Source organism: Chiroxiphia lanceolata, chromosome 11 (genome assembly GCF_009829145.1).
Source record: "Chiroxiphia lanceolata isolate bChiLan1 chromosome 11, bChiLan1.pri, whole genome shotgun sequence".
Taxonomy (NCBI): Eukaryota; Metazoa; Chordata; class Aves; order Passeriformes; family Pipridae; genus Chiroxiphia; species Chiroxiphia lanceolata.
Genome location: NC_045647.1, coordinates 18,032,704 through 18,044,739, shown reverse-complemented (window position 1 = coordinate 18,044,739; position 12,036 = coordinate 18,032,704). Strand labels below are relative to the sequence as shown.

Genomic DNA, 12,036 nt, shown 5'->3' with positions numbered 1-12,036 from the left:
CAGTAGCACAGATGGATTATGATGATAAAGAGTCTCCCTATCACTTTTCCCAAGGAATAAAATTACAGTTCCAAAAGCAATCACATTCCCACACAAGAATCTGAAGCATGATCTCAAACTTTCATGAAATCTCAAATTGCATAGATGTGCCTTCACTTGCCTTCATGGAGAAACCAAAGCTTCCCAAGCAAACACTCCCCTGTGTTTTGAATAGCTCGGTTTGGATGGGTTTATTGAGGAAATTAGTATTAAATTGCTGTTTTAAAAAAGCCTCCAACACTTTCTTGGCTGTTCAATAGAAGAGAGCGGGGCCTGAGGGTTGTAATATAAATGTGCTGGGTTCTTTTTTCCCTTCTTTCAGAAGCAAAGTGTTGAATCAGCAGTTCCAGCTGACCCTGGTTTGCAGCAGCGCTGCCTCTCAATTTTGGATGAATACTCGGGGTTTTTTATGATTATTTTCTCCTTTCAGTTGATTCTGGTGGTAGGAACACATTCCTATGTGTATAAAGTTTGTCATAGCCAGTTACATAATGAAAGGGATACACATAGTGGTAGGATCTGGAAAAAATGTTACAACCTCAACATCCGTATATTTTATATATCCGTATATTTTATCCGTATATTTTGTGTGACATAAAGGGTCAATATGGTAGAAATAAATGTTGCCTTCATGGATATGCTGGTCTTTAATGAAACTGTTTAATATTTCAAGACTTAGATTAAGTATTTTGATTGGAATATAATCGCAATCTCAGATAAAATACCCAGAAATCACATTTTCAGGTCTCCTCTCTACCTCTATTCTGAACTTTAGGTAGCAATACTAAAAACTAAATTGGACCAGTGGTTCTGAATCTACTTTATGAGCCTGTTCTTTTATTTTTAATGTCATTAATTTATTTCCAGTGTCACAGTGTTTTAATCCATGATATTGGGGGCTTGATGAAGAGATAGTAGTCTGAGGGTATTTTCTTTGCAAGCAAATGTCTGTATATATTCCTATGACACGTTTAAATAACTAAAAATTATATGAGGTCAGACTGTTTGCTCAGACCTTTTCAGTGATTTCTGTTTCCACCAGTGAAAGAATTGGTTGAAAATTAGAATTCTACCTCTCAACGTTTCTGAGCAGTGGAGGTGAATTTCTTAGGCAGTGATAGGAGTACATCCAGCACATTGAGGTTCAGAGCAGTGTCTCAGTCTGGTGAAACAGGAAATGAAAAAGCATTCAGATGATGTTTTATGTTGACTTCCTATATTATCCCATCAGTGATATAAACTGCTGTCTCGATTTCTGTGTTGCAAATGGCTGGATTTGTATTCCTCCCTGTGTCTGAGGGAGCGAACACGTGCTGCCTTGTGTGGCTTGTGCTTACACTGCAATCTCTGTTCTAAGCTGGCCTGGTATATGTTTGTTATTCTAAGGCAAACGAAGCGCTTTTTCATTTTCTAGCAGTGTTCAGAAATGTGGTTTACATAAAGTGATGAATCTGACATCAACTGCACAATTCTGCCTTGGCCCCTGCCCACCACATTTTAACAACATGACCTATTGCTTTCGTGCTCGCAGCCGGGCCATGTGCAGCGCACTCACATACTTGGGTTTGAGCTCAGTTTTGGCTCTCCCCAAGCTGGACCACACCACTGAGCCAGCTGAGTGGATCAAAACTGCTCCTCAGCTTCTGTAGTTCGTCTCGGTCCTTCAGTATTTATGTGTGGATATATTAAAAAGTAATTTTTATTTATTATCGTGCACGAATCAACTTTTACCTGTAAATAGAGATGAATTTCTTTGTGTGTGTTTTTGGCAGCTGACTTAGAAACTGCAGCAAAATACAGTTTCATTTTGCAGTCCAAGTCCTCAGTCCCTGATGTTTATTAGCAACACAGCAGTACTGAAGGGCGGGTCAGAGCTGGCAATGTTGAGAGGTTGTGTACAAAAAGAGTTGTAAATTCGAGTGTGCATGTCCATACATCTGTGTGATTGTCCTGGATTATCATGTGTTGTATGGATGCAAGGATCTGGAATGACTGGAGGGACAAAGTAATCACCTGAAGAAATACCTTGGGTTTCCCCCTTGCAGGGAGTTTGTGTTGCCTTCAGACAGTAAGTTGTGTTCTGCCTTAGGCTACAGATAAATACAAATTTCTCTGTGTGGAAATGCCCATCTCAGAAGTCCCCAGGTAGCTTATTCCCACCTCGATGCTCTTTTCCCTGGTCCTGTAAAAAGGTTTATGCACCAAACTGGATCAGGAAACTGCTTTGCCTGATCAGTGAAGGTCTTGAAATAGTTTTGGTGTCTCTACATGTCAGTTATTGGTCTTGCTCGTGATGTTGCTCACAAATTTGGATAATGTTAAATGGCATTTGTATGGAATATGGGTATTTATCTGCCTTAGAGACATTGGAAACACCAGACATTCTTTCATGGAAAATCAAACAGTAGTTAAAATGAAAAACTCAGCAACCAGTGCCAAACTACTGAATCACTCCAACAATAAATTCTAAAGGAAAGTTTTCTGTTCCGGAATAAAAGCTGGACTGAGAACAACATTTCCTCATGGACTATCAAGGATTTACTCTGCCAGAGTTTAACAGTTCCTTAAAAAACCCCAAACCTTGATCACCTGCAAATGCTGATGTTTCCCTTTATTTTAACAAACAGTATGAATAATATGGAAGTGTCAACGAATGCACTTTCTTACACAGTCTTTGACTGGATTCATATTGTTCAGAACATAAAGGCAATGTTTAAAATGACAACTGTCATCCATTTCCAGTGAGTTATTAGTTTAAAAAAAAATAGAAGTGTGGCTTTTTAGTCCTTTGTATTCCAGGAAAAAAACACCTGAAATATTTAAAGTATGTTAGACTGAAAAGACAATTGAATTTTGTTATTACATTTTTTCGTAACTTTACCTACACACAAAAGTAATTTATATTATAGTTAGAAATTCAAAGAGCCAAAAGAAAATTACTTTGATTCAGTTTGTGATAGACTGTTAGAAATGAAAGCAGTAAATATCACATTTTTAAAACAGAAGCACAAATTTTAGTCGAATACTTCCAGTGAAGAACCTCAGTCTTTAAATGTTTGCATGTACTTTGAGTATCTCTCTTTTGTCGATGGAAAAAGTAACAAGGTTCCTTGGAAGATCTCCAAACGCAGTTTCTTTGCAAGTTTTGAGATACACAATTTGTTGCTTTGGAATAATTGAAATTAAAGCATTCAGGATCATTACTAATGAAAAGAAGGATATTATTTCATTGGAGAAGTCGTTTCCCTACCTTACTAATTAACCCAGCCTGTGTTCAGATGTGTGTTTTGTCCCTGGGAATTTTGTAGGAGGGTCTCATTTGTTTTCCATCATCACAACAGCAGTAACTCTGTCATGCAAGGCTGGGTCTAACCCTAAATACTCCCAGTAAATTAGGACTCTTCTGAAAAAGTCTTTTTTAATTATAGTTAATCACTGCTGTTATGGTTTTAATATTATTTTCTCATACCTATGCTATTAATAAATTATGGGTACTATGTAATCTATATTATTTTCAAGTTGGCATTTTTAAAAAGCAATTAATATTTGCTTTATTTACTTATATACTATAAAGTGGTTTTTTGATTATTTTTTTTTTACCATTCATTTTTTCCCATTTCACCTATAGGGGAAAAGCACAAGTAAGAATGAGAAGAAAAGGAACAAATAGAGAAATTAACTGTAAATTAGGGGAAAGCTGCAGTTTTTGATACACTGTAACAAATCCAATAAGGATGCTGTTCAGTCTATTTTTTCAGCAGTGAAAACATGCTGAGGTTCTGCAGCTCTCCTTCTAGTTCTGCTTACACAGGTAAAAATAAAACCTGTGTGTATAAAGTAACAAACACACTCTTGGTGTCAGTCCCTCTGTGGGACCGTGGCATTCCAAAGGCTGGATCTGCCACAGCCTGGAACAAATGTGTTCCCTTCCCTTAGGACAGTGAAAGCCTCACCTGCCAAGGGCAGGGCTGGGGTGTGGGAGGTGTTGGGGCAGGGCTGACACAAAAAATAATCATGGAATCACAGAATGGATTCCATGGAAGGGACCTTAAAGCCCATCCAGTTCCACCCCCAGCCATGGGCAGGGACACCTTCCACCAGCCCAGGTTGCTCCAAGCCCCATCCAGCCTGGCCTTGGACACTCCCAGGGATGGGGCAGCCACAGCTTCTCTGGGCAACCTGTGCCAGGGCCTCCCCACCCTTAGTAAAGTATTCCTTCCTAACATCTAATCTAAATCTCCCTTATTGCAGTTTAAAGCCATTTCCCCCATCTGCCCATGTAAAAAGTCACTTTATATCCTTTTTTATGAAAAAGGAAAGAAATAAGAAGATGAAAACTTCTAAACTAAGCTAAAAGGCAATGTAGAAACCCCCAGAGAAGTTCAAGTTCTTGGACAGATATCCTAATGTACTATTTCTAAAGGTATTTGTTTGGAAACACTGGAGTGTGTTAGTTAAGGAGCTTTGTACTGTGGACAGTTTTGCACTGCTTTTTATCATGGACAGAAATTCACTGGATGACAGGAGTTGCTTTTACCACACACTGGAAATACTTATGTGAATTGAAAGAAAACATATGTCATAATTGCATATTAACTTGTGCTGTGGAAAATGAGATCTTTTTGGTAGGACAGTTTATAAAGCAGAGACTATTATTTGCCTCTTGAACACTAATGTTCTACAAAGGGTAATTTCCATGTGGCTTGCCCACAGCACTACAAAGGAGCTTTGAGTTTAGAACATAAACTCACTTACCAATGGATAATTTATTTCATTAAATAAGCAAACTACAGCTTTGATAATTTCATAGACTCATAGAATCCTAGAACAGTTTGGGCTGGAAGGGACCCTAAAAATCATCCAGTTCCAACCCCCTGCCATGGGCATATGTCAGCATATGATTCATACTGTGACTGTAATTTTGTTTCATGGGTATTAGAATTTTTGTGTGTTTTCCAATTAATGTAAAAGGTCCACATCTCCTCACATAAAACCATGGGCTGTTCTTTGCTCAGAAGATTGGAAAGGTAAAAAAGAAAGTTAATCACTGTTTCTTTCATTTAAGGTTTTACCAGAGGCTCTCAAAATAAATGCAGAATATAGGTAATGTGGATTAATTTGAACCCATATGATGTCAAGAAATAGAGAGGATAATTATTTTGCCTCTTCCAATGCTAAAACTAAAGAAGTCAGTGGGTGGTAGGTTCAAATCAAAAGGAAATACTTCATCAAACATTCATAGTTGAGCTGTGGAAATGTGCAAGAAAGTGAAGTGGATTTTAATGTTTCATGTAGACCCAAGAAATAATTGGTCTAATTGAAAGAGGAAAAATCTTGCTTCCTGAATTCTTTGTTATGGGAGCCAAACTGAGCTGGAAAAAAATGGAGAAAGAGTTTTCCCTGGAAGACTGGTAGTGAATAACCTTCACTGAGTAAGTCCAGAACCTCCCTTCATTAGAAGGAAGCCACAGATGTTTATAAAGAGCAGTCACTTAAAGGGGGGTATGAACCATGAAATGTTTGGGAGGGCCACCAGATTCCCTATGACATTTTTTAAGGAGCTGAATGCACGAGGATAAAACATAATGGCGTAGCCAACTTTCAGGGACTGGGAGAAATTGCTGTGAAAAAAACCCGTTTAAGTACATTTTAATCCTTTTTTCTAATTTTAATCCTTTAAAAATACCATTACGTAACTCTCTTAGAAGATTCTTGTCTGTGTTGATAGTGTTGCTGAAGATGTAATATTTCCACAGCTGTGTTCAGTATTACTCCTTTGAGAAAAATATCTGTCTTGTGGAAAAAATAAGTCAGCTTTTATGTATTGCTATCATATGAAAAGTTCCCACAGAGAAACATAGATTTGTTTTAGGAATCCTGCATGGAAAACCTATGGATTTCTGTGTATATATTCATATATTCATAATACTGCACACTTGGAATGCACGTTCTTTTCTCTGAATTAACAGATCTGCTTCAAAGTACTTTGTAGAAAACAGGGTATTGTGAGCTGGTCTGAATAACTCAGTTTAGCAAAGATATGTTAATGTAAATAACAGCCCAAGGTTATGAATCCAAAGTTTGCATTCAGTAACTGTGGGGAGATCTGCATCCTGTACAAAGACTTAAACAAAAGAGATGGGATTTCTACCAAATTACAATAATTTGTTTACTCAGTGACTGTGGGAATTTCCTTGCATAACAGACTGTTAAAGAAGAAATGACAAGGCAGATGTTTTTTTAAGATTAACATTTTAAATAATGCAACTGTGAATGCTTTAATTTACTTTAATTCTTAAATCCTTGCAAAAACCCCCTCCTTTTAATGAATGGAACCTGGATGGCTCAAGCAGGACTGTTCTGGGGAATTCACTCAACTCTTGAGTGTTTGTTCACTTGTAGAGACTCCAGAGAATGTTTGTGTCCACTGTGATTGGCAAACTCACAGGGAAGGACATGAAGCACTAGGAAGGAATATCTTTGGCCTTTATGGGAAAATGGAATATCTGAGCCTTTGTACCTCCCAAACACCAGGTGATTTATTGAGGGCAGCACAACAGTTGTTGGGCCTTATCATAAATAAGCAATATTGAGGCATCCCCCCCAGTTGCCTTCTCCTGTTAGCCAGCATGTTTTCATCCTCTTGTAGAGGAGAAAATAATGTTTACAAAGGAAGCTGCAGTCTGGGGGAAAGATAAGATCTTTCATTTTTCTTGAGGTTAATATGGCCTTCCAAATAGTTGTACTGCACAACATTTCTCCAAGCTGAAAAAATCACAATTTCTGAATATAGAGCTTTGAATTCAATGCCCCAGAAAAACCTCATTGCCCATGGAAATAAAACTTTCAAGAGAAAATAAGTAAAAATTACTAATTTTAGTCACCAGGACAGTTAAGTTTTGGGAGTAGCCCTTTGGATTCCCAGGTATAGGCATCAATGAAAGACAGACCTGTAGGAAATACTAAAACCAGAAGCAAAGTTTGATCTGTGAGTGACTGCAATAGAATACTGGGGGGGAGGGCTCATGTAACAGGACTCAGCTACAACAGCAAGAGGTGAAGTTGTCCAAGTTGTCCTCAGCCCCCAGCCCACCTCAGTGTTCAGAGGAGATTCCCTTTGTATCTTACATTACCCTGGAACACTGCACTGGTGGGAATTTTGACTAGATGTGACTGCAGGGCAGAGGCAGTCGTGTGGAGCTCCAAGGAACTACAGAGCAATGACCAGATTGTGTGTTGGGAAACTTCAGGAACTGTGTTCACAGGCTGATAAAGGCAGTAAGCACTTCATGAAATGGGGAAGATGCTGTTCTGCACAATTAGGCAGGATGGGGCAGGGCTCTGAGGGGAGTGTATGAGCACAGTTGTCCTGGATCAGGGCAGAGCCCATCCAGGCCAGTGCCCCGTGTTTGACAGTGACCAAAAATAGCCCCCAGGGAAAGGTTTAGTGCTGCTTCTGGTGTTCCTTTGCTTTTGCTTTCCTCAAAGCAAAATAAAGCTGTGTTTTTAGGACAGAGGTTTCATTTAGTTTTGAGATTCACCCTGAAGTAATTTGGCTTTTTTCTACCATTTCTGAGGGAGCAGCATGAAGTTGTGTCAGGGCAGGTTTAGGTTGGATCTCAGGCAAAGGTTCTTCCCCCAGAGGGTGGTTGGGCACTGACCAGGCTCCCCAGGGCAGTGGGCACAGCCCCAAGGCTGCCAGAGCTCCAGGAGGGTTTGGACAACACTCTGAGGGACAGGGTGGGATTGTTGGGGTGTCCTGTGCAGGGCCAGGAGTTGAACTGAGTCCTTGTGGGTCCTTTCAACTCAATCTGTGATTCTGTGATCCTTTTAAGATTCATCAAGCATTATCCAGTTGAAACGAGGGCATTTATTGTATGGAAAAGTTGACACCACAATGCTAACAAACCTGTTAGTTCAGTTTTGCTTTACTGGGGTATTTCAGTATCATAGAAGGGATGGTAACTTATCAGCAATTGGTTTTTGGTGTGGGCAAAATGTTCTATGCAGTACTTGACTGTGTAAGTTCTGTCAGGGATGCACAGCGGTGCGTGAATGTGTTCCCAGAGGTAATTTAGTGACCTAGTAGCTGCTGCATCTTCTTCATCTTGCATCATATAAAATGAAATATTTTTATTAAAAGTTCCATTTGATGTTCTCTCTTCACATCTTAAAGTGAAAAGTTAAAAACGGTGTTAAGTCTTTATGGGTCTATCCTGATGGAATTTTAATGGAGAATAGGGTGTCTGTTACCAAGGAACATTACATTTGTAATGAGACACCGTAACTTGGATATGGGGAATGTTAAACAGTATATTTCCATTGAATTTCATTGTAGCACTTGCACCAAAATCGTTAAAATCACACTTGCAGGCATTGGAGTGGAGCTGCTTGGTTCGTGAATCGGTGTAAAACTTAACAGCAGCGTGTTAATTTATTAGGAAAATAAAAAGTGAGATTCATTTTGGTCATATGGTCATTTCTTAATGTGGAAAAGGAGATCTGTTTAATACATTTTAGAGGTTTTGAAGTGACGTCTTCGCTACTTTTAGATGGAAAAAGTGTTCCAACATTTTTCCACAATACTTTGGGCTTTCAGACTGTACAGAAGTTGTTGACATCTTTAAATCAGAGCTCTTATTTCACATGTCTGCTGTCTTTTCCTCATTTAAAATGGTTTTCAGTGTGCCAAGAGAAGTAAAATTAAGGCCTTGAAATAGAGAGTTTGGGATTCAATGGTAAGTAACTGTAAGAGAAGGGTCATGTTACTAAATATGCAATAGCTGCAGGGATTTCTTTTGTTCATTAGGAAACAGGAATGTGTGTCTGCTGAATTAGTCAGATATATTATTATAAACTAGTCTTTTTGCATGGATGTTTGTACCTTTTTCCCTTCAAGAAGACAGTAAGACTGTTGTGCAGGTTTTCTTTCAAGTGAGTGTAGGTTACATGGTTCACTGCACTTTCTGGTCCACTAAACCTTCAAATGCAGCCAAAACCAGCTTTTAAAGGAAGTGTCCTTAAAAACATGAACTATTTCCAAAGTGTTGGCTTCACCTCTGTGGTTGGGACGTTTAACAAGATGGTCAGAGTATGGTTCTGACCCCCTTAAAGCGGTGATTTGACCCAAAGTTTGGCCTCCAAAACTCCTTCAGCAAGGAGTGGTGGCATGAAAGGTATGACACATGCTGGCATTGCATGTTCAGTGTTGCTTTGGCATTGGTTACTTGAGGCTGTAAATCCAAAGAGGATATAAGCAGGTCCCTGGGATTACATTTTTAGGTGCCTACACTTCCAAAATGAGTAGAGATTTGGAAGTGTCCTGAAGAAGCTTCCAGGGCATCAGATATTGTATTGGACAATCTGCAGACTTGTTCTCTGCAAACTGCTTCATACAGGAAATTACCAAAATTATTGAGTAAAATTATTTTGGTAGTGTTTGCTTGTATTTCTACTATTTTACTGTCTGTAGTTTTGTCTGAAAATTGTATACATCGGAATATAAACATAGTACTTAAATTAGAACATGTTTTCTCTTGAGAGTTTCAACTAGTTAGCACTGGTATTACTATACAGCAGAAATGATAAACTGTTTATTTTCTTGCTGTGATGCAACTGTTTATAAAGCTATGGCTTGAGAGAGATCTTCAAAGTTCATTAATTTCTTTCAGTGAAAGCATAACCGAGTTGTTGGTAAAGAAAGGATAAAATCCTGCTTCTAAGTTGTGATTTTTGTTCTTACTGAATGCTAAGGGGTGTTTGCAGTAACATGCATGGTGCATGTTTGAGAGTTGAAATTCAGAAGTTGCATCAACTGCTCCCTGTAGTGTTTCTATAATAGAGAATTTACTGAGTGAAGTTCACTTTGTCTTGGGCAAGTAGGAAGCAAGTGGTCACACCTAAACTCCTTTTTGGGGTAAAGTTTGAGTGATTTGTTGCTTAGTCATGAGGGGACCTCTATTCTTTATTAAATTGAAATGGAAAGTGGAGAAGGGTGTGGACTCTGTGCTCAACATTTTTGGGGTCTCAGAGGTTCTAACAGCCTCGACACGTGGGCATTAATAATTAAAGTCTCACTTCAGGAGGCATTTGGTGCCTTTATTTTTCTGAGGTTTTGGTAGGGTTTTTTTGTAAGAAAGATCTTTTACCTTGCTTAGAGAAAACATTCCTTCAAGTTCAGAAAGCTGCCCAAGCTTCCATGGTAACAACTGTATTTTGTTGGACACCTTTGCAGTTTTTATCTTACCAGAAATGCATTTCCCTGTGCCCAAAACAACCGTTCAGGCAGATCCTCAGGTCTGTCATCTTTTAACGAGTAGAAAAATCCTACTCAAAACCAGTGACAACGTCAGTACCTTCTGCATGAATCTGGTGATAACCACGGGATGTCATCTGCTGCATTTCAGTTTATAATGGGACCTGTGTGAAGGGTTCAGCAAGTCTTGTCAAAATTCTTGTGTGTGATGCAGGAGCCAACAATGCAAGTCAGAACTTGGAAATCTAACAGCCAGAGAGTCTAAACCCACAAAATTCCTCTTATGCCACAAAGCATTGTGGTTCTGGAATTGCTCTGGCTATTGAATCCTTACCTCAGCTATTCCGGGTCTCTTACTGAGTTTAAAATATCTTACCTCTCATAGTGTCAACGTTTACATTACATCCTTGTATGGATGGAGTACAGAAAAGTTTGTCTTCAGGTTTCTGCTGTGCTGTCAGTAGTTTCCTCTCTGAAATGGTTAAAAAATTCTCTGCGGTCTTAGCAACTTGCAGCTGATCCTCTCTTGAATTGAGCTGTGAATACAAGTTGCAGCTACTTCTGTGTCTGGAGAACAGGAGAAGTGAGAGTATTGCTGAGTGAATCCCCAGATCCGACTGTGTGTCAAAATTGTTACTTTGGTGGTTTAACAGTTTCTCCCTCAAACCCCATTCCCATCAGGGACTTGAGGCTCTCCCAGTATCTCTCAACTGAGCATCTTCTCAGACTAAAAGATCAAGCAGTGCCAACTCCTGTAAAACTTAGGAATTTTTCAAGGGACCTGCATGGCTGAGGTTCAAACAAGTTCTTTCAATCCCACAAGAATATCTGTTGGCTAATTTTGTGCTTCATAGTATTTTGCAAGACTTTTGAGTCTGGTAATACTTTAACAGAACTATATTCCATTCTCAGTCACAGAATCACAGAATATTCTGAGTTGGAAGGGACCCACAAGGATCATCAAGTCCAATCCTATGGCCTTCTTGAAGTATATTAATATATTAAGTATGATCACATATATATATACACATAGTACATTAATATATTCGTATAATATATGAAGTATATTAATTTCCAATGCAAACCAACAAAACTTAATTGTTTGCTCAATTGTATTTTAGAGAATAAGCAGTCACTGTAGGGGTTTTGTGTTGAGTTGTCCTTGCATATTTTTAGCCTACTGGTGGCCAAATATTCTGTTTGTTCCCATATTTTTCTTGACCAAGAATGGTCAGGTCACTTCACTATGTCTTACTGTGACAGCTGTTTAATGGTAATAATCCCATTTACTTTTTTTATAAAATCCTTTGATTATAAATACATTATCAAATCACTGTTAAAAAGTGGTGGGAGTTAGTATAATAAAGCCCATTCCACTTCCAGTGTAGCTGACAGTTTTTGAGGAGTGGACAGATTTAAACTGCTTACATTTGACATATGGAAAAGTTATCCAGGTTTAATTGCCTGTGTATTTCTTAAGTGAGTAAGAACCTATTCATTGCATATCCCTCATCCCTTGGCTTTTTTCTCCTTCTTGGTCTTCTGCCTCTGCTACTGTTGTGTTCTGATTCCAGAATGGTTTTCCTTCAGTCTCCCTGTTTCACTATTGTGGTATTATATTTGCACCATGAACTTTGGGTCGTGTCCTGTTGCTGAGGGCTTCTGTAGGAACAATTTATCACACTGTGCTTTCAGGTGAGCTTGATACTCATTGTATTTAACCCCCAAGGGAATACTCTCAG

General features: G+C 38.8%; 2 protein-coding genes across 2 annotated transcripts in view; one reads left to right on the top strand and one right to left on the bottom strand.

The window, feature by feature from the left end:
* The window catches only part of LOC116792532 (serine/arginine repetitive matrix protein 2-like), a 280,339-nt gene that overhangs the window by 124,590 nt on the left and 143,713 nt on the right, over window positions 1–12,036 (bottom strand).
* The window catches only part of CENPP (centromere protein P), a 127,867-nt gene that overhangs the window by 71,884 nt on the left and 43,947 nt on the right, over window positions 1–12,036 (top strand).